The 20,576-nt window shown below is 37.8% G+C and overlaps 1 long non-coding RNA gene and 1 pseudogene across 1 annotated transcript in view; one reads left to right on the forward strand and one right to left on the reverse strand.

Moving 5' to 3' along the window:
* The window catches only part of LOC144305319 (uncharacterized), a 48,635-nt gene that overhangs the window by 14,807 nt on the left and 13,252 nt on the right, over window positions 1-20,576 (reverse strand). The window lies entirely within an intron of this gene.
* On the forward strand, window positions 8,161-13,510 carry LOC144305078 (hsc70-interacting protein-like; annotated as a pseudogene).

Genomic DNA, 20,576 nt, shown 5'->3' on the forward strand with positions numbered 1-20,576 from the left:
GAAAACTCATTTTTATAGATTATATGAATTGAGATCTGATGTAAAGAAGTAAGCCATTCAAGATGCCTAGGAAAAGTTTTCCAGGGAGAGAAAATAGTACATAGTAGGTAGAATTGCCTTGAGATAGAAGCTAAAGACTAGCAAAGAGGCAGTGTGTCTGGAAGGCAGTAAGTGAAAATAATAATAATAATAATAATATAGGAAATGAGGGCAGAGAAAAGTAGCAGGTAGTGGAAAGTGTGGGAGACTGAAATGGGAAACCATTTTAAAAAGTGAGTAGTTTTAAACAGTGGTGAGACCTGACATTTTGAAAGAATTACTCTTGTTATTGAGTGGAGAATAGTGTCTATGCCAGAGAATATCATGTGGAAGGAGAAATGCCAGTTGGAATTATTGCAGTAATCCAGAAAATAATCCAAATAAAATAATGTCTGGGACCATATTTGTTGGTTATAAGGTCATTTTTAGGATACATTTTGAGAGAAAAGAAAGATCTGTGCATGGGTTCGATGTAGGTATAAAAGAAAGATGTGACTCTAGAATCACTTCACGATTTTTGACATAAACCACTAGAAGAATGGGAATGTTGAAACCATGATGGGAAAAACTAGGGAAATATCAGATTGAATGGTAGCAGGGGTTGAAATGGAGAGTTCTGTTTGGAACATGGTACTTTTGAAATGCCTGTTAGACAAAAAGACATAGAGATGTCAGTAAGGCAGCTATAGGCTTCTGGATAAAGGAAGTGGTATTGTGGGGACATATACGTACATTTGGGATCCATTAGGTAGCATTTAAAGCCTGAAGACTACATGAGATTACTTGAGGATTAAGATATATATATATATATATATATATATATATATATATATATATATACACACACACACAATGGAATATTACCCAGCCATTAGAAAGGACGAATCCCCACCATTTGCTTCGATGTGGATGAAACTAGAGGGTATTATAAGCTGAGTGAAGTAAGTCAATTGGAGAAAGACAATCATCATATGGTTTCACTCATATGGGGAATATAAGAAATAGTCAACGGGATTATAAGGAGAAGGAGGGGAACTGAGTGGGAAAAATTAGAGAGGGAGACAAACCATGAGAGACTCCTAACTCTGGGAAACACTCAAGGGGTAGTGGAAGGGGAGGTGGGTGCCGGATGGGGTAACTAACTGGGTGATGGGCCCTGAAGGGGGCCGTTGATGGGATGAGCACTGATATTATTATATCAGTTATATTATATGTTGGAAAGTCAAACTCCAGTAAAAACAAATGAAAAAATAAAAGAATAGATAAAAGAGAGAAGTAGCGCAACACTATTAGGTCCTAGGTCGTGTTGAATGATGAAACAATTAGAATGAACAATTAGATACGTGAAACAATTAGAACTATAATAAAAGCAGTTAATACCAGGGAAGCAAAATACAAATTTTTATATTTTAAGAACCAAGACACAATCCATTCAGTGATATAATTTTCCCCCCAAAGGAAGGCATTGGGATTACCTTTCGAGGTCTGACCCACCCAATTAGGCTATAACTCTATTTCCTTGAAATGTCTACCTATACAGTGTCCTTCTAATATTTCCCTTGCATTTGAGTCCTAAGAATTGTTAAGAACTAAAATATCAGCTCTTTTTTGAGATATTGAAGCTATGTAGAACAGTGGATCCAAAATCAGACAGGAGGTCGTCCTTAATGCAGCTTATTGATCATTGTGAAGTTTGGGGATCACAACTCTTGACTGTTAAGCCTCCTAAGGAACTAACGGTCTTGCTTGCTGGCAGAGTCAAGGATCCCCGGGCTCAACTACATCTTCCTAAGGCAGTATGTGCCTTCCTTCGTATACCCAAAGGGAGAAACAAACCTCTCTGACTTTTCTCCTCTCCTCCTACAGGATAAGAGACACTATGAAAATCACACCTAGCCCAAAGTATTAATTCTAACTCTACACTGGCTTTACTAAGAAAGAACATGAAAAAAACAGCTGTCAAGATTGAGTTGAACATAAGGAAGAGTGCTCGACAACAAGGGTTGTTACCCTGCTGAAATACATTATCATTTTCCAAAAATGTTAAACATTTGAAGAGGTTGTAGCCCTCCATTTTTCTTTCTAGGAGACTTTTAAAAAATCACAAAGTATTTCCAGTCTAGAAATGTTTTAGGTGTAATTTGAGTTGAAGGGCAGTGGCCGTTCTAAATTAATATCTTCCAAGGTCTCATCTAGTACATGATTTCATTATTTTGTTTCCTTGGGCAGTTTAACCTCATTTACCTTTGATGTGGCACAAGCTTTTCCCCTCTTTCATCGTATTTTCCAGATGACCGTGCAACCATTAGAGAGATGCATGGTATAAAGAATAAGAAGGAAAAAAAAAAACATAGCAAAGAAAGTCCACAAGGGAATACACCAAGTTAAACAAACAGATTTTGTTTCGTGTTATGAAAATCAAAACACTGCCTCTTTATCATGGTAGGTGGGGCAGCTAGGGATTTCTGTGGAAAATTACCTGTCCCCTGATCTTCTAAATCTAGATACAATTAGTCTTTTTTTTTTTTCTGGTTTGTTACAATATAAAAGGAAAATAAAATTACAATTGCTAAAGTACTTAGGACCCAAAGTATGCAAATATTACAGATTAAAACCTTGGAAATATACTTAGAATGTAGAACAACTCACTGTGCATCACTGATGAGATAACAGTGCTGCTTTTATGATTACAAATCATGAAATCATGACTAGTCAAGGAAAGCTCTATATTTTGGAGAAAGTATTTCATTACTTGAGACAAATGGAAATGGCTAAACAAGGATGGTCTTCCAGGATTTCAGATACTCTGAACTCAACTCAAATTTGTGAAATTTAGTTTTAAAAGAAACATTTACTAGGTTCGCAGATTGCCACTGTTGCTCACCCTCATTGTATATGGCTTTGTTAAAAATAAGAGCTATTTGAACCTTGTGGTTTTTGCCTTTTCTTTTAAAGAAGACTCTTTCTGCCAGAGTTTCTAAGGTTTATTTTTCTGCCTCATTACTTACTGCACCCAAGCTTTCCTAAGAACTTACAAATAACAAATGTTTACTATGTTTGGTGTACCCCATTCCAATTTTAGTTTTCATTTAATTTTCTTGGAGTATCATCCTACTCTTCAATTGTCAAGAACAGCATCTCAGAATTTGCAAAATTTGCCAAGGGATTCTGTGTTTGTCTTAAAATTAATCATTAGCATTAACTGACACAAGGAAATAGGCATTATCTTCTCTGTGTATATGCAGCATAGTCAGAGAGTATTCTGGACATATAGTGGAACTGTTTAAAGTATAAGCTATAGATTAGCTTTCTCGATCCATCTATCCACTCTTCCATAAGCCCTGAACTACTAAATTTGAAGCAGCAGAGTATCTTGGAAACATAGAAGAGTCATCACAGAGAGGCTGCTATTTGTGCAAGATCATGGGTAGTAGAGGTTTAGTACCCAAAAAGTTTTTTGCCAGTTTCTTTTACCTTTCCTGTTTTCCATCTATTTTATTCTATTTCCTTTCTTTCTAGGATCTGTTTATATATCTGGGTATAATCTATTTATCCTGTGTAGTGTGCATTGTGTAAGCTAGCCTGGGAACCCAACAAATTCAGCATTATCTTTGGTACAGGATCTATAGAGGTAAAGCAATTGAATCCCTGGAGATTCTTCTACAGAACCTTGTGTGTTTGAGTGTGTGTTTGTGTGTGTGGGAGAGAAAGAGAGAGAGAGAGAGAAGAGAGGAAAGCAAGTGGAGAGAGGACAGCAAGAGCTGAGAGATTACTTTGGCTCTTTTTCAGCCTTTTTTCTTCATGTAAAGCCTCAAGGATATGAATTTCAAAGATATTTCACATAACTCTGAGGTGTAGGCCTCCCTAGAAGTCATTAGGAGGTTTCATTTTACAGATAAAGAATTCAGGGCCTGGCCAGTTCAGGTGACACTACCCATTAATAGCCGAGCTTGCATCTTATACGCACACTCCCTGATCTTTCAATCAATCACAATCCTTTCCGTCCACCCTAGCTTAAATCTAAAAAGTTCTTCCTCTATTAAGAGAAACATAAATCAAATATGAATGACTATAAAGTGCAGAAATATTAAAAGGGAGGAAAGATGAAGGGCAAGTACAAGTACAATTTAAAAGTTACCAAGTTTTCCTTATTTTTTCCATGTTTAACATTTTTAACTCTTTTATGAAGAAAAGCATGATAAAAAAAGCACATTGGTATGGTTAATGAATTGAACCCATTAACAACAATTATAAGATATACTGCCTATCACAATAGAATATTTTCAAAACAAATTGATAGTCCTTTAAAAACCAGTTGAGAAAGTCACCTAATAAGCTAAGATTAATGTGGTAAAACCTATAATTTCGTGACTACTATCAGTGTGTAGGCCTTAGAATAACCACAGGAGGATGTGATGGATTTTCCTCAACACTGAATAAATGCTGTTTACATTAACTTGTACCAAATAAAGTTTCCTGATCCTAAACAACTGTCACCATTTTTTCATCCACATATATCACTTTATAGCCAAGGTTAAAATGCCTTCCGAGGTGCCCAATAGAGTATCTGACATTCAGCCAATCTTAGGGTCATGACTGTGGCATGGTTATTTTTTTATAAAACAACAAGAAGATTCATTCCTAGTTCCCAAAATATATTAGCATGGGAACCTCTAAGGAGCCATATCCAAGTGTGCCCATGATTCCTTATGGGCCTGTGGAGCAAGTACTTTTGCATGAATCAAGCAAACATACATCCTCAATAGTCCCAGGTTACTGGGAGGTACTTGAGGCACACATGCGCCCACCCCTCTGTACATAAAAGAAAATAAACTTTGATGAAGGTAGTTGTAGAAAAGGGACCTCTAGAAGGTGCCTTAGTTTCCTTTATAAGGACACTTCCGACCTTGTAGTTCCAGGATATGTGCATTGTGTAAACCCACTAAAGATAACAGCTTCTCCTTCCACCAATTTTGAAGTTTTAAACCTAAAATTTTACTATTTTGGGGGTTCCTGGGTGGCTCAGTCAGTTCAGCATCTGCCTTTGGCTCAGGTCATGAACCCAGGAGTCCTGGGATCAAACCCTTGTCAGGCTCCTTGCTCAGTGGGGAGTCTGCTTCTTCCACTCCTTCTGCCTCTCTACCTCTCTCCCCTGCTTGTACTCACTCTCTCTCGATCTCTCTCGATCTCTCAAAAAAAAAAAAAAAAAAACCTCTTAAAAAAAAGACTTTCCTATTTTTCAAACTAGTCAACACCATCATCTATCATTATTTATAATCTCACAGTCTTGGCCTTGTACAATGTTTGATGGATAGCAAAGCTTGTTATGTCATAAACGAATACATTTTAGTTTACTATTTTCTTGAGTCTTATAAACTAATTTTTTTAAATTTTAATTCCAGTACAGTTATCATATAGTGTTAAATTACTTTCAGGTAAACAATATAGTGATACAATAATTCTATATGTTACTCAGTGCTCATCATGATAAGTGTAATCTTCATCGCCTTCACCCACCTCACCCATCCTCCACCCGCCTCCCCTCTGGTGACCATCTGTTCTCTACAGTTAAGAGTTTATTATTTGGACTTCTTTTTCCCCTTTATTTGTTTATTTTGTTTCTTAAATTCTACATCTGGCTAAAATCATATGGTATTTATCTTTTTCTATTTGACTTATTTTACTTAGCATTATACTCTAGATCCATCCATATTGATGCAAATGGCAAGTTTTCACTTTTTAATGGCTGAATAATATTCCTGTGTGTGTGTGTCTGTGTGTGTGTACGACATCTTCTTTATCCATTCATCTACCAGTGGACACTTGGGCTGCTTCGGTAGTTTGCCAATGGTAAATAATGCTGCAATAAACATAAGGGTACATTATGTCTTTTTAAAGTAGTGTTTTCATATTCTTTGGGTAAATACCCAGTAGTGCAATTACTGAATCATATGGTAAGTCTATTTTTAATTTTCTCAGGAACCTCCACACAGTTTTCTATAGTGGTTGCACCAGTTTGCATTCCCACCAACAGTACATGAAGGTTCCTTTATCTCCACATCCTTGTCAACACTTGTTTACTATAAATTAATTTTATCATTAATTCCCAAAAAGTGAAATGTTCAAATATCTTTAGGAAATAGCATTCATGATTGCTTTCCTTGCCAAGGTTTTTAAAGTTAGCCAACAATTTCATGACCATGGGTCACTGAAACTGATTTCTTTCAGATGATCTATAAAACCAATTACCATAACATATTTCTTTATGTAAAATAAGTTTGTCTGAACTAAATTATTTATCCATTATGCTAAAAAGCAGAGGGTTCATTTTCTTGGTTCCTTTTTTAAACAAAAAAATCAGGTAATATATGACATTATTATTAAAATCTCATCCGCTATTATTTGCTTTAGACAGGAGAAGGAAAGCAACAGCCCTTGGGCCAAATCCAGCCTGCCACCTGTTTTTGTAAATAAAGTTTTATTGGAATACAGCTATGCTCATCCATTTATGTATTCTACATGGCTAATTGTGCACTCCTATAGCAGAGCGGAGTAATTGGGATGGAGATCTCATGTCCTGCAAAGTCAAAAATGTTTACTTTCTGAACTGTTACAAAAAAGTTTTCCCAGCTTAGCCTCAAGCTGTAGTTTGATGGGGAGATAGCTTCTATAAATCCTCTAGGAGTTTCCGGTTACATATGCTGGTCAAAAAAATGTCATTCTTGGTATTTCAAAAACAGAGGGATCTGAAATCCTAACCAAACTCTCTAAGGCCATGGTGTATGTGGAGAAGTAGTCTCTCTTAAATCCAACATTATTATGCAGAGTCAGCTTGCCCATCTTTAGAAAAAAGATTTAATGTGATTTTATCTTCAATTCCATGAGGATATATCATTTACTTATAGTTGGTTTTTCCACCACCCTTTCGGTTCCTGCCATAGTATTTATACAGTTACCTATGGTCTATGTGAGAGACACTGTGTCTGTTAAATGAAAAACACTTTTTTCCTGATTAATTTTTAATATATCAGTTTCTTTGATTACCCTGAAAACTATCCCTACTTTCAATCCATAACTTTAGTAGGACATTACTCAAGGTTTCACTGTTATTTCTATGTGTTATCTTCTATTTTACTCTTCAATTCACAGTCACTTTCTTTTTTCCTGTCAAACATGGTCTTCCTCAATACAGTGATGTTTATCCTTTGCATAGTTAATTCCACCTGAGTAGAAGAGATAAAACATAGCAGTCCTGGTCTGTAAGCAAGTTGTCTTGGAGGTCTCATGGACTCAGAAAACAAAAAAATCTCTTAATTGGTCTCTGGAGCTTTGATTTTTATTAACTATTTTAAACAAACCCCTTCTATTGAAAAGAGACCCAGAAACAAAGTACAATATTGGTTATTTCGATAATATTAATCATTGTAAATATCAGGCCAGTTCCACCTGGACCTGTCACTAATGATAAGGTAAGGGATGATGTAGGTAAATAGGGAACAATCACCTACATCAAAGAAATCTTGCTGAATCTGATACATACAGGTAAAAGAGGTATCAAAGTCTATGATAGTAATTAGGGAGACACACTTACAAATGTCCCAAATACAGGATTATAAGCTTCTTAAGGGAATGAAGCTAATATATCAATCCCTTCTAGTTCTCTTAGTAGTGAACTAAGTTCACTTACTAAGAATGCAGTAAATGCTAAGAGTTGACTGACAGAAATCCTGTAGGACAGTAAGTCTTTCTCAGGAGCTGAACAACAAAAATTAAAAGTGCTATTTTAAGTCCTTTATAAGTATCACTGAACACTCATTCTTTTTTCTAGCACTGAGAATACCTTGTGTGTTTAATTTTAAGAAAAAGTAAATGATCATTCATTTTTCTAATCTCTAATGATGCAAACGTAGAGAAATTGAACAATCCTAAATTCACTTTTTATAGAAGAGTATACCATTTTAGGTAAAAGTAAGGTAGTGTCAGATTACAGGGGACCTTGAACGACAGGCTTAGGTGTTTGGTCTTCCAGAGGCAATGGAAGCATTTTAAGCAAGGCATTTAATTTCATAAATTAATTTGGAAACACTTGTTAGGAGAGAAAACAAGGGGGGAAGAGATGCCATGAAGAGGCCTGGCTGCTATGTTAACAGAGTAGTGAAGAACCGAGCTTATAATATCAGGCCAACACAGTGGATAGAGTAAGTGAAAGATACTCAAAAAAGAAGTTGGTTCAAGTAAGTAAATCTAAAAGCCCTCATTTTATCCATCTTATATTCATTTAAATGTGCTGACAAGTGTGAGGAGAGGTAGAAAAAATGTGTTAAGAGAGCTCATGAGATAAGAAAGAATTTATCCAAGGATGACAGTGAATTTTTGGTTGGCTACAAAATGTTTTGCCAAGAAGAAATCATCATTTTTCTAAATTTCAAAATGGGTTTTGATATATTTATTGAATTCAATATTATATATGCAGATATATATTACATACATATAGTATATGTATATTATATATATATTATACAACACACATATAATCTGGGACTATAATAAAGTTGCCTATATACTAAAATTTTTATATTAAGTTAGTATCTTATTTTAGGGTGCTATAAAAATATGAAAAGATGATTGGCTTATAAACAACCGAAATTTATTTCTTATAGTTCTGGATGGTAGAAATTCTAGATTAGGGTGCTAGCATGGTTGGAGTCTGGTGAGAACCTTTTGAGCTGCAGACTCTCCATGTATCCTTACATGAAAGAAAGGAGGCCAGAGAGCTAATCACCTAATTATTTCCCAAAGGCCCCATCTCTTAATGCCATCGTATTGGATATTAGGATTTTCAACATATGAATTTGAGGGGGACACAAACATTTATTCCATAACTGTTAAAAAAAATGAAGTACTTGTTTTCTATAACCAACTGTGTTTGGTTAATACTTATTATCTATTGCCTATGATAGTGACCTGATTATCAATTTAAATGAGATGATTGAATGTGTATAGACCTCTTTTATTATAGGTGTTTAAAATTTGCTAAGTAGCTTCTAAATCAGCCTTGTTTGCAACACACTAGTTCTTCAATAAAATGGCACAGTTCTAGGTGAAGTTCGTGAATCACCAACTTTACAGTCTTAATGAATCTCTCCTCCTTAGAGCATTATCTCTCTTTGTTTCATCTTCTTAAATATCATCAGTTTATTTGCAGCAGATTCTAATGCATAATATAAACAAAAAGTGTCAGTCTACAGTGCCCAGGGTTTAACTGCAGAAAAGGGGGATTGCTTCTTTTTCTTGGGGCCTTGCTCTCAGCAATGTCTTGCTTCTGCCCTCATGCTCTGTATCCCAGTGACCCTTCATCCTTCTTCTGGGTGACTTTTGTCTTCAGTAAGTTTTTGGAAATATTCAGGAACACCTCCCTTCCTTGATTCTTCGGGTACTCTCTGCCCAGATCACATTTCCCTTCCTTCCTGTGGATCACACCATATCTGATTTTAGGGGACCCAATGAACCCCTTACATATCATAAATAGTGTATAGAAAAATAAAGCTTTCTCAGCATTTAAATAAATTTTATTAGGCTTTATTTGAACATAAAGGAACAAGAGAGAGAGGCAGAGACACAGGCAGAGGGAGAAGCAGGGTCCATGCAGGGAGCCCGACGTGGGACTCAATCCCAGGACCCCAGGATCATGCCCTGGGCCAAAGGCAGACACCGCTGAGTCACCCAGGCATCCCTGAAAAATATGTTTCAATAAAAACAAAATATAAGGGCAATAAATGGATTTTAAGATTTCAGATCTGAATAATTACCTAAAAAGGGACTTAGCTTGGCTAAAGAAGTTGTTGGTTTTGCTCATCTCAAAGATTTTAATGTAGAGGAATACACAGTTGGCCAAAACACTCAAATAGCAGTTCCAAAGTTTGTTTTGGTTTAACAATGAGGATTTGGGTCTTCAGGCCATCTCTCATAACCTATGTTAGATTTTCATCTCTAGGCAGAGATCCTACAGTTGTTCCTTTCTATCGTTAGGTTAGTTTGTACTTTGCATGGCCTTGACCTTAGTGATCTCTATTTCTCTAAAACCAAACTATCTCCTCTTCTGTGTTTCTCTATACTTGGAATCCTGACTCATTGTTCTTTTTCCTATTTAATTTACCTAACCACTGATGGGACTGGTCCTACTCTATAGAATAGCCAGGGGCAAATACTTCTACTTTGAAAGAGCCTTGTCACCTGCAAGATGGAGCAACTTCCTTTCTTGAGGGTAAATCCACCTCACATTATCTTCTTATATTTCCACCCTTTCTTCTGTTACTGAGTCCCTGTCCAATGCAAAAACTTGAGTCCTACGAACTAGATACTATGACCATGTGCATAAACTAATGTGTGGCACCTGTCCTCAAGGTATTTATAATACAATGAGAAGAATCACTGAGTACTTAAAATTGCTGATTGGTTTAATGTCTTTCTGACCACCATGTTTTAGTGTCCTATCTGAATAGCCCCTATTATCCATCTTTGCCTACAAAGCAGAAATGATTGACATTTTTGTCCAGTTAATCGTTAGGTCTTTCTTGGCCCAGGTTACCTGCTCCTAATATTTCTGAGCAAGGATTTCCTTCGCTGAATCTGCTCTCAATCATCTCTAGTGGTGTGACTGTCCAGTATCCCATCACCATATATGTACAGTATCAAAGTTATTTTGATAATTTTAATAAGGTTAACCTAACTTCACTTAAATTCTAGATTCTAGAGGAATGAGAGTCAAAATTTTTCATATGAAGAAAAGTAAGGTCATAAAACCAAGGATCCTAGAATTACTGACCAAACTTTAATATGCTTATATTTGAAAGTAAATATTAGCCACCTTTGCACAGGAAGAAGAAAAATGCTATAATATGAAATTAAACCAAAAGCAAAAAGGCATTATTATTCCTGATAGTTTTTAAATAGTGTTCACTTTCTGCAACAGTCAAAACTTTAACTTATTGCCCATCAAAGAAGTCTTAAAGCTATGAGATTTTATGTCATTTATGCCCAGAGGTTGATTGTCCTCTGTGCTATCCTTTCAAGGACTGCTTTTATTTTCTGTTTTAATCTCAATATTATATTTCCATTCCATACATATTCTGAGAGGTCATAAGTCACCAACACCTTTTATGCAAATCAAATAAAAATGTACAGGATGTTTGGTTTTTATTTCTAAAAGTTGATTCACATCTGTTCCTTGCTGCAGTCTGCACATGCAGATGCTTAAAAAGTCCAATTCTTTGGCCTTGGCATCCTAACTCCAGTAAGCATTTTTTTTTCTTTAGAAGGCAGAGGTCACGCTATCCTCCTTTATTGTGTTTAACAGTAAGTAACCAGAGCATAGTGTTCTCTCAGAACCTAGTATTGCTCCTACATTTTGGCATGTATTATGAAGATTTGGTATGTCTTTAGTTATATTAAGGAAGCAACACAAAAGTTTTTTGTTATTGTCCATTTGGACATCTTACTGAATTTCACAGTTCTCATATGCAGATGCTGTAGTACCAACATTTTATTGGTTAATAAATGCTGGTTAATTTTTTTGGTTAATTTGGTTTTATTGGTTAATTAATGCTGTAGCACCAACATTTTATTACTATTTAGGATCCATTCATCAGATTTAAGATACTGTAGCCAAGTTCCCTACCCCTTTTTCTACCCATAATTAATGTTTCTCTATGCTCAAAGTATTTAAAAGGCTTATTTTTAATCCTAACACCTAGAAAATAACTCCTATATAGTGTACCCACAGAATATACAATAAAGTATGGTGGTCAAGAGCATGGTTTTGGGAGACAGACTGACTGCATTGAAAACTTACCACTGTTCTCTACAAAATATGTGACCTTGGGCAAGCCAATCGACCTCTCCATTTTCTTCCTTGATAGCACCATCTCACATGTTTATTATTTACATTAACCAAGGTGATGACTATAAAATCACGTAGGGCTTGGTACTTGCTAGGTGCTCCATACATAATAACTATACTTATTACTAATCATAGCCAGGATCATGATCTCAAAACATGATCCCCACGGCTCTCCTTACCACCTAAAGTATCTCCTTTATAATAACTCTTAGTATTAAGACACTGTCTTGAGAAAGGCACTGAACAGTAATACAACATCACCCAACTAGTTTGGTTATAATAACTGATTTTGCCTCACTTTAAAATGTAGCCACAGTAGCCACCCCCTTCTACACGGTCACGCTGAGCTAGTACCTGTGCCTGGAATTGGGCTGCAACCTCAACCACACCTGCCACCTGCCAGCGCCCCTGGACCACGGACCCCTGCAAAGTGAGTGAGCTTCGGACCTTCGTGAAAATGTGTAAGCAGGGTCTGAGCGTTGTGCACACTGAGGAAATACGCTTCCTGCGGGAGTGGTGGAGAGCATGAGGAGAGGGGGAGTAAAATACCACCTTCTACTCATAAAACTCAATCAGAAGACAGTATCAAGGAAGAAAACACAGTAAGAAGGTGGAGGAAAACATAAAGACAGACGAACCATCATGTGAGGAAAGTGATCTAGAAATTGACAATGAAGGTATAATTGAACCAGACACTGATGCCCCTCAAGAAATGAGAAAGGAAAATGTAGAGATAACCAGAGAAATGATGGATCAGGCAAATGATAAAAAAGTGGCTGCCATTGATGCCCTAAATGATGGTGAACTACAGAAAGCCATTGACTTATTCACAAATGCCATCAAACTGATCCTCGCTTAGCCATTTTGTACGCCAAGAGGGCCAGCATCTTCATCAAATTACAGAAGCCAAATGCTGTCATTCAAGACTGTGACAGAGCTATTGAAATAAATCCTGATTCACCAATTCAGCTCAGCCTTACAAGTGGCGGGGGAAAGCACACAGACTTCTGGGTCATTGGGAAGAAGCAGCACATGATCTTGCCCTTGCTTGTAAACTGGATTGTGTTGAAGATGCTAGTGCAATGCTGAAAGAAGTTCAACCCAGTGCCCAGAAAATTGCTGAACATGGAAGGAAGTATAAATGAAAACGTGAAGAGTGAGAGGTCAAAGAAAGAATAGAAAGGGTTAAGAAGGCCCAGGAAGAACATGAAAGAGCCCAGAGGGAGGAAGAAGCCAGAGGGCAATCAGGAGCTCAGTATGGCTCTTTGCCAGGTTTTCCCAGGTGGCTTGGTGGGGGATGCCTAGTAATTTTCCTAGAGGAATGCCTGGAATGGCAGGAGTGCCTGGGCTCAATGAAATTCTTAGTGACCCAGAGGTTCTTGCAGCCAGGCAGGATCCAGAAGTTATGGTGGCCTTCCAGGATGTAGCCCAGAACCCAGCAAATATGTCAAAATATCAGGGCAACCCAAAGGTTATGAATCTCATCAGTAAATTGTCAGCTAAATTTGGAGGTCAAGCATAATGCCCTTCTGACAAATAAAGCCCTTGCTGAAGGAAAAGCAACTTCGATGTCACAATAATACAATGGATGTCACAATAATACAAACCAGTGTACCTCTGACCTTCTCAAGAAGAAAGCTGGGGTGCTGTGAAGAGAATCCCTACCCCTCTGCCCCGCATGCAACTGAAACATTCTACAGTGGTTTGCCATTAGGGTATTCATTCAGATAATGTTTTCCTACTAGGAATTACAAACTTTAAACACTTTTTAAACCTTAAAAATATTTAAAAACATTAAAAGGGTGTGTTAGTCCCTACATTTTTCTTTACTAATCATTTCAGTTTTTTTCCCTTTGGATTATTTGGGCAAGGAAGCTACTTCAGTGTGGAAGGTTTATTATTGCCCAGTTTGAGTGAAATAAAGGTTTATTAACGAGAGGCAAATATAACATTTAAATAGATGAAGTTTGAGTTGGAGATATGGTTACTGAGGTATTTTGACTTGTCTTTCTCAATGTTTTATTTTTTAAACATGGATTTATTTGGATAAAACCATTAATAAAAAATGGATTAATAATTAATAAATAAATGGATTTATTTGGATAAAACCATTGGGACCACCAATATTGCAGTAGGACCTGGGTAGGGACCAGAAGTGCTTGGCAGGGCAGCAACCTTACTCCTTTTAAGGGTCCTGCGCACCCTTGTGCAGATGCATTTAAATCTTACACTGTGTTGAAGGGATGGTTTTTATAATGCTTCAGTAGCGTTGGATTCCTTTGCTGTGTTCCTGTCTGATACAGAAAATAAATGTTTTGCATTATTTCCACATAAAATAAATAAAATAAAATAAATAAAATAAAAATGTGTGGCCACAGAATCGTGAAAAAAAAAAGCACAGAAACATTTCTGATTAAGAGATGAAGTTGAAGGATATTGAAAATTGAGAACATGGAGTCATGTTAACATTAATAGATGTTATTATTTTCATGATGTAGATAAGTTCAAAGGATTATCTACCAAATTGCCATAAGCAGTAAAATTTGGATGATATATGCCCCCAAATGAGAAATACTTAACTGTAATCCTGGCTCAGTGTAATACTTGCAGTATAACCCGAGGATGGGGAAACAGCCTGAGTAGCACTGTAAAAAGTCAATAGCATAGCTTTTCCTGTGCAGGGTTTTAGGAAACCACACATATGAAAGTACAAGACTGTGGAAATGTGTAAGATAGTGCATGACATATTGTGCTTGTTCAACAAGTGCCAGTTTCCATCTAACACTAAACTCCATACTCTTCTTGCTATCCCATAGGAAGACACACCATTACTGAATCATTTGTACTTCTAAGTTGAATAAAGAGCTGGTCTTCTTGCTTTCTCCCCTAAATCTGGGACTTTTTTCCTTTCTCTGTTTATCCATTCATTCATCTGTCCTACTCATTCTTCATCCACTTATGAATGTCCTGTTTACAAAACTGCATTACATTCCTCTTTCTTCAGCTTTTTCTTTTCAGAAAAAAATACCTAGCAGTTAAACAAAATAAAATAACAGTAAAACAGTACTGTTATTTTTTGAAAAAAATAACAAAAAAATTAAAAAGTGGCTGTGGGCATAAAGATTGATTTTCAAAGTCTGGGGCTTCTAATTACTACCAGAATGTTTGGCTGCTACTACACACTCCCTAGAGAAAGCTGGCTCTTCTTGAAAATGTTAGAACAGTCAACCCACCAATCGATTCTAAAATGCGTTCTGCACTTATGAAATATAATCCAACTAAAGTGGCATATGTAATAGATAGGACTGGTTAGACTGTAAGAGCAGATACCTAAGTTTCAACAGCTTAAAACAGTAGACATACTTGGGCAGGTATTCTGGGGAGCAGAAAAATTCTACTCCTAGTGGTTATTAAGGATGGAGAGCAGTTCGTGCCCACCCAGAAATGCCAAAAACAAACAACAAAACAAAACAAAACAAAAAAAAAGGATGGACAGGTGCCATCTTGTTGTTCCACCATCCCACAGAGCCATGTCATAATGAATATCCAGCCAGAGAAATAGCAAGTCGCAATCATGGAGGAGTCACACAATATTTCACCATAGCCTTGGTCTAACAGTAAGCGCATCCCATTCGCTCATAATGATTGGCAAGACATAGTCATAGACACACGTAGCTACAAGGGAGGTGCCTAGTGCCAATTTACTGGAGGATAAAGCAGGATGGACTTCAGTGAACAGTGAGCGATCACTGCCACGCGTATCAAAGAGAAGCTATAGTTCAACTGTATTTTTATTTACTCTAAAACAACAACTTGTTAGTCTGCTGATACTTATCCCATTTTGCTGAAGAATCCCTCAAGGAATAGTAATTTATTTTGCCTCTTCCCCAATGGATAACATGTTATTTGGCAGTGTGGGTGGCATTAGTTGTAGAAGGGGGATGATCTTTCTTAATGTAATTTTAAATAACAGACCCAATTTAGTGCAGCACCAGCAAAGTATTCAATTAAAAACACATTATTAAAATAAAAATTAATGTTCTGTTGCCGAACTGCTTGGCTGAATGCACCAATTAAAAGTTTTCTTATCTTCCTGACCTCTTCTCCAATCTCTTTGGGAAAGAGAAAAGACATACACATAAACACACACAACTTTCCGACCAAATAAATTGAGGTTAATGATGAACTCTGTCCCTGAAATACTATAATCTTAATATTACCTACAGCATTTGACACATGTTGTATGGCAAATAATTGTTTAAAAAAAAACACATAATACAAATCCCCAGAAGAAATCCTCACACAGGTAGCACTTATTTTGGCTTAAGAGCTCTGTGGATTGAGGCGTATGCTCGCCTAGGCCTGCAGGTCACCTGAGCCTTCCACAGTGCCTGCTTCCCAAAGGCTTTGTCCTTCCATTTCTGGATCTTTCTCATCTGCAAGGAGTACCCACATGCTCAAGAGGGATGGCTAGAACCTGATCCTGAGGTGGTCGTCTACTGGTCCCAGTGTTAGGCATCCTTCCTAGGGCTGCAGACCTTAATGCACAGATGATCCAGGAGCCAGTCGATTGGCTTGTCCGTATAGAACATGAGAATGAGCTCCATAATTGGACTCAGGTCCAGCTATTTGACTCTCTTCTCAGTGAAGCCTAGCTGGGAGGACTCCAGAATCATCCGGTCCTCTGAGGGCTATTTGAGTACAGAGTCCTCCATGGAACTCAAGTGGGCCTGCGATGTCGTCCTTCAGCTATGCATGATGCATCCTCGAGACTGTGCAGGCATCATGGGGAAGCAGTAATTAAGGGTCTGTTGCATTTTCTCCTATATAGACATTCTCTTCTTCACTTTTTGCTTGCAGGATATTTCATATCTAGGGTCCGCTGATACCACCTGCATATAAATTTGCTCTACCAAATTCCCTTTCACCTCTTGGGAACACTACTAGAGTGTGTGTTTTAGCATTCATCCACCTTCAGGCAGTTTCTTTCTCCTCAAGATCTATTTGTGGATGAAGGAAATCTAGGATTTTGTGAAGCAACAAGTTTTTCAGGTAGATCCAGCTCCCATTTCCCTTCTTCCTTTAATCTTTTATCTTGCAGTGAGTTAACCTTTCTATTCTAGTGGAACACTCTGTCAAGCTCATCTGTAAAGGTTTATATTCAGACGAACAGTGATTGTACCCTCAGTGTTGTACAGCACTGAGAATACACAGACGATCACGGCAATTGCTGTGGAGTTGCAAACCAGTTTTCTCATTTGTGTGTATTTGCACATGCTGATTGATACATGTTTTGTGAATGCACTGAAGTCAAGTCTCCCTTGCTTTCCAAGAACTCTAGGCCCTCCAAAAAACCAAATGGCCAGAGTGATACCTCTTTGAACTAGATTTAAAATGCGGCAAGTGGAGTCATAACCTCAATTTCTAAATTAATCCTATATGATATGCTTTGTGATGGGGAATCAGGAGGTGAGAAGACGTTAAAATTTTTTAAAACGGCAGATGCAGACAGCTATCAGGAATGGTCTCTTGTCACATCACAGTTTAGAAATTAAAATCCATAGGTTCATAGGAAATTTTGTCTGGAAAGAGCCAATGATATTACACATAAACACAGGTGCGTACACAAACATACACACCATGTGTACAAACCCAACATATACACACCTGGATACAAAGACACCTAAGTACTAAAACACAGTGTGCATCTATATAGTCCAATTAGAAAGAAACTGGGACAAAAACTAGATGAAGAGGTCGTCATGGGTAATCTAGAGGCTGTATTCTGAAGCTCCTTCATTTTTCCAGACTTAAAACTGGGCAGATGTCTCCTGGACAGTAATTTTCATTGAAGCCACAGCCTAGAGAACATAGTCTTTCATTCTAGGAAACTTCCACATGTGGTGCAGAAGTAGCATTCTGTTACAGGTAGCTGCTGTGCCACCAGAGGCCAGGAATGCTTCCTGGTAAGTCTCCCTGGCACCACAGGACACCTTTCAGTCCCTAAACAAACCTACCCAGCCTGGACCAATGGTTTCAACAGCATTCCGTTTCTCTATTTGCCCATTTGTAAAGAGTTAAAGTATACCTCTCTCAGGGGGAGGCTCGATGATGTAACTCAACATTGAATTGCCTTAAGTGAATGCACCTTCCTCCTAATACTTATTGAAATATAAAAAGAAAAACTCCGTATAAAGGTTTTATTTATGAAGAGTTTATTTTTGAATATGGTTTCTATCAGACTGTGGATAAACAATGACTCTTAAAAAAAAAAAAAAAAAAGAGCTGTATGAACAGATTGCTCTCCCAGTGGGAATGAACTCCAAATATCAGGGAGAGGGATGACCTAGAATCTTGAAAAGCTGAAACATTCCCAGGAGGAGGCAACCTCTCAGGTATTTTTCTTCTAGTCTTTGCATAGCTTCTCATCCCTGAGAAGTGCACAGTAATGAAATAGGTCAGCATGTGGAGAGATATTAAAGAGGTGTTATCTGCCCTGTGAATCATGTCATTCACTGCTTTATGTTCCCCTAGAAATGGAGGAGAAGCAAGAACTCATTAGAGCAAATCAGGCCCAAATTTACAAGCATGTTTTGACTCTCTTGTGATGGATTCAGCCTGGAGCTCTGCTTTAGGTTGGCAGGATGATAGAGGTCAGGGCTGTGGAATGGCAAAGGGGAATCAGCATGCACCTGCTCTTTTTTAAATATTGTTTATAATTCACCCATGCTTCAGATGTCTGTCTTTTCATTACACATAATATTGGGTAAGTGTTGTCTGGGATAAAATCAAGCCCGAGTTGCAGGTACTGCTTTCAGGGAGCTGGCAGGCAGGAAGGGACAAGGAGAAATGTTAATGTTCACATTTAATTTGAAGGCGTATGTGAGTTATAGTTGTGTATATATCTGACTCAGCCTCTGACATTTATCCAAGGGCTTGCTATATGAGGCACAGTACATGGATTATCTCATTTCATTCTCACAAAAATCCAATGAAATGATTATATACTTGGTTCCATTTTGCAGATAAGGAAGCTAAAGTAATGAGCTCAAGGTCACATACATTCTGCATGTAATCGCTTCAAACTTTTATGTGTTTTGGGCACAGTTGTCAGAGAAACCTTCTTAATGCTGCTTTGATCTGTATTTCACTCCTTATTGACTTTTCCCAGTGATTCCCACTGTCTACATAATAAAGCTGTGACGGATTGGAGACCCTAGGATCAGAGCCCTATCTGTTGCTTTTACCTCTACTCTAACAGGAACCAGCTGTTTTTGCCTTTCTCTTGCTGTTTCTTCACATAAATTAAACTTTCCAGTGTCTGAGCTTGCTCTCACCTTGTGAGTTCCTTACCTTCTGGGTACTTGGGATCTAATTTTCCCCTGACACAGGGAAGAAAGGTCAGTCAGCATGGCTGTGTCTCTGCCATGGCACTTACCGTTTGTTCAGCTTTTATACTGGGCTGTCCTCCTCTGACATCTGTACCTGCACCAGTTGTCTACAAGCCATCTTTCCAAGTTGGCTGCCCCTATTCGTTTTCTAGGGGCACCATAACAAGGTACCACAAACTGAGTGGCTTAAACAACAGCAATATATTATCTTACAGATTTGGAGGCTAGAATTATGAGATCAATCAGCAGGGTTGGTTCCTTCTAATGGCTGTAAGGGAGAAGCTGCCCCATGCTTCTCCCATAGCTTCTGGTGATTTGCTGGAAGTCTCTGGCATTCCTTGACTTGTGGAAGCATTACCTCAATCACATGAGGATACCCTTGTGTGTACATGTGAATCAAATCCCCACTTTTTATAAGGATACCTGTGTAGAAGAGCTGAAAACAATGACTCTGTCTCTGACTCTCCATCTTGTTCATGCCTAAAGAATGACTTTCCTTGTAGCTGCATGTTCCAGGCTCCTAGGAGGTTAATGTATGCCTGAATCTGAATGTAGGATGGCTTGTTCTGATCTTCCCTAAAGTGGCACACAGAAGGCTGTACTTTAGATAAGCTGCACAGAAGGCCCCATTTAGATACCAGTAGAGAGCCTCTGGCTCACAGATGGTGCCACTTTAGATAACTACCCTTTGACCTTGCTATCATGCAGCTCGTTCTATAAAAGCTGGGGATTAATGTCTGGACTGGGAGAGAATGGGGTAGAAAGGAACTATGCAGTTGCCATGAATAGTCCTCTGCTCAGTTCTCCCTGTGAGTAAGTTACCCTGAATAAAACTCTGTAAATGGTATAGAGTGGCTTGTGTCATTTTTCAGTCTCAAAGTGCCTTCTTGGTCTGGAGTATACTTTCCTGTCCCTCCTCTACCCTCTAACATCTGTCATGTTGGATTAGGGTGATGACCTCATCCAACTAATTATATCTGCAAGGACCCTATTCACAAATAAGGTTATATCTAAAGTACTAGGGGTTAGACCTTGAACATACAAATTTGGGCGGGGGGACACATTTCTACTCATAATACTGGCTGTTATGGCTCCCTTTGATTTACTCTGCAACTACTGAGTCCTACATTTTTATACATTGCTTGCAACATCTGGTAAACTCTGAATCACGATAGGCATTTGGAAGATGAAAGCACTTAGAAAAAGTGTGAGTCAAGTCTGATAGTCCCCATCCAAGCAACTGCTTC

The sequence above is a fragment of the Canis aureus genome, chromosome 35 (genome assembly GCF_053574225.1).
Source record: "Canis aureus isolate CA01 chromosome 35, VMU_Caureus_v.1.0, whole genome shotgun sequence".
In the NCBI taxonomy this organism is placed as follows: Eukaryota; Metazoa; Chordata; class Mammalia; order Carnivora; family Canidae; genus Canis; species Canis aureus.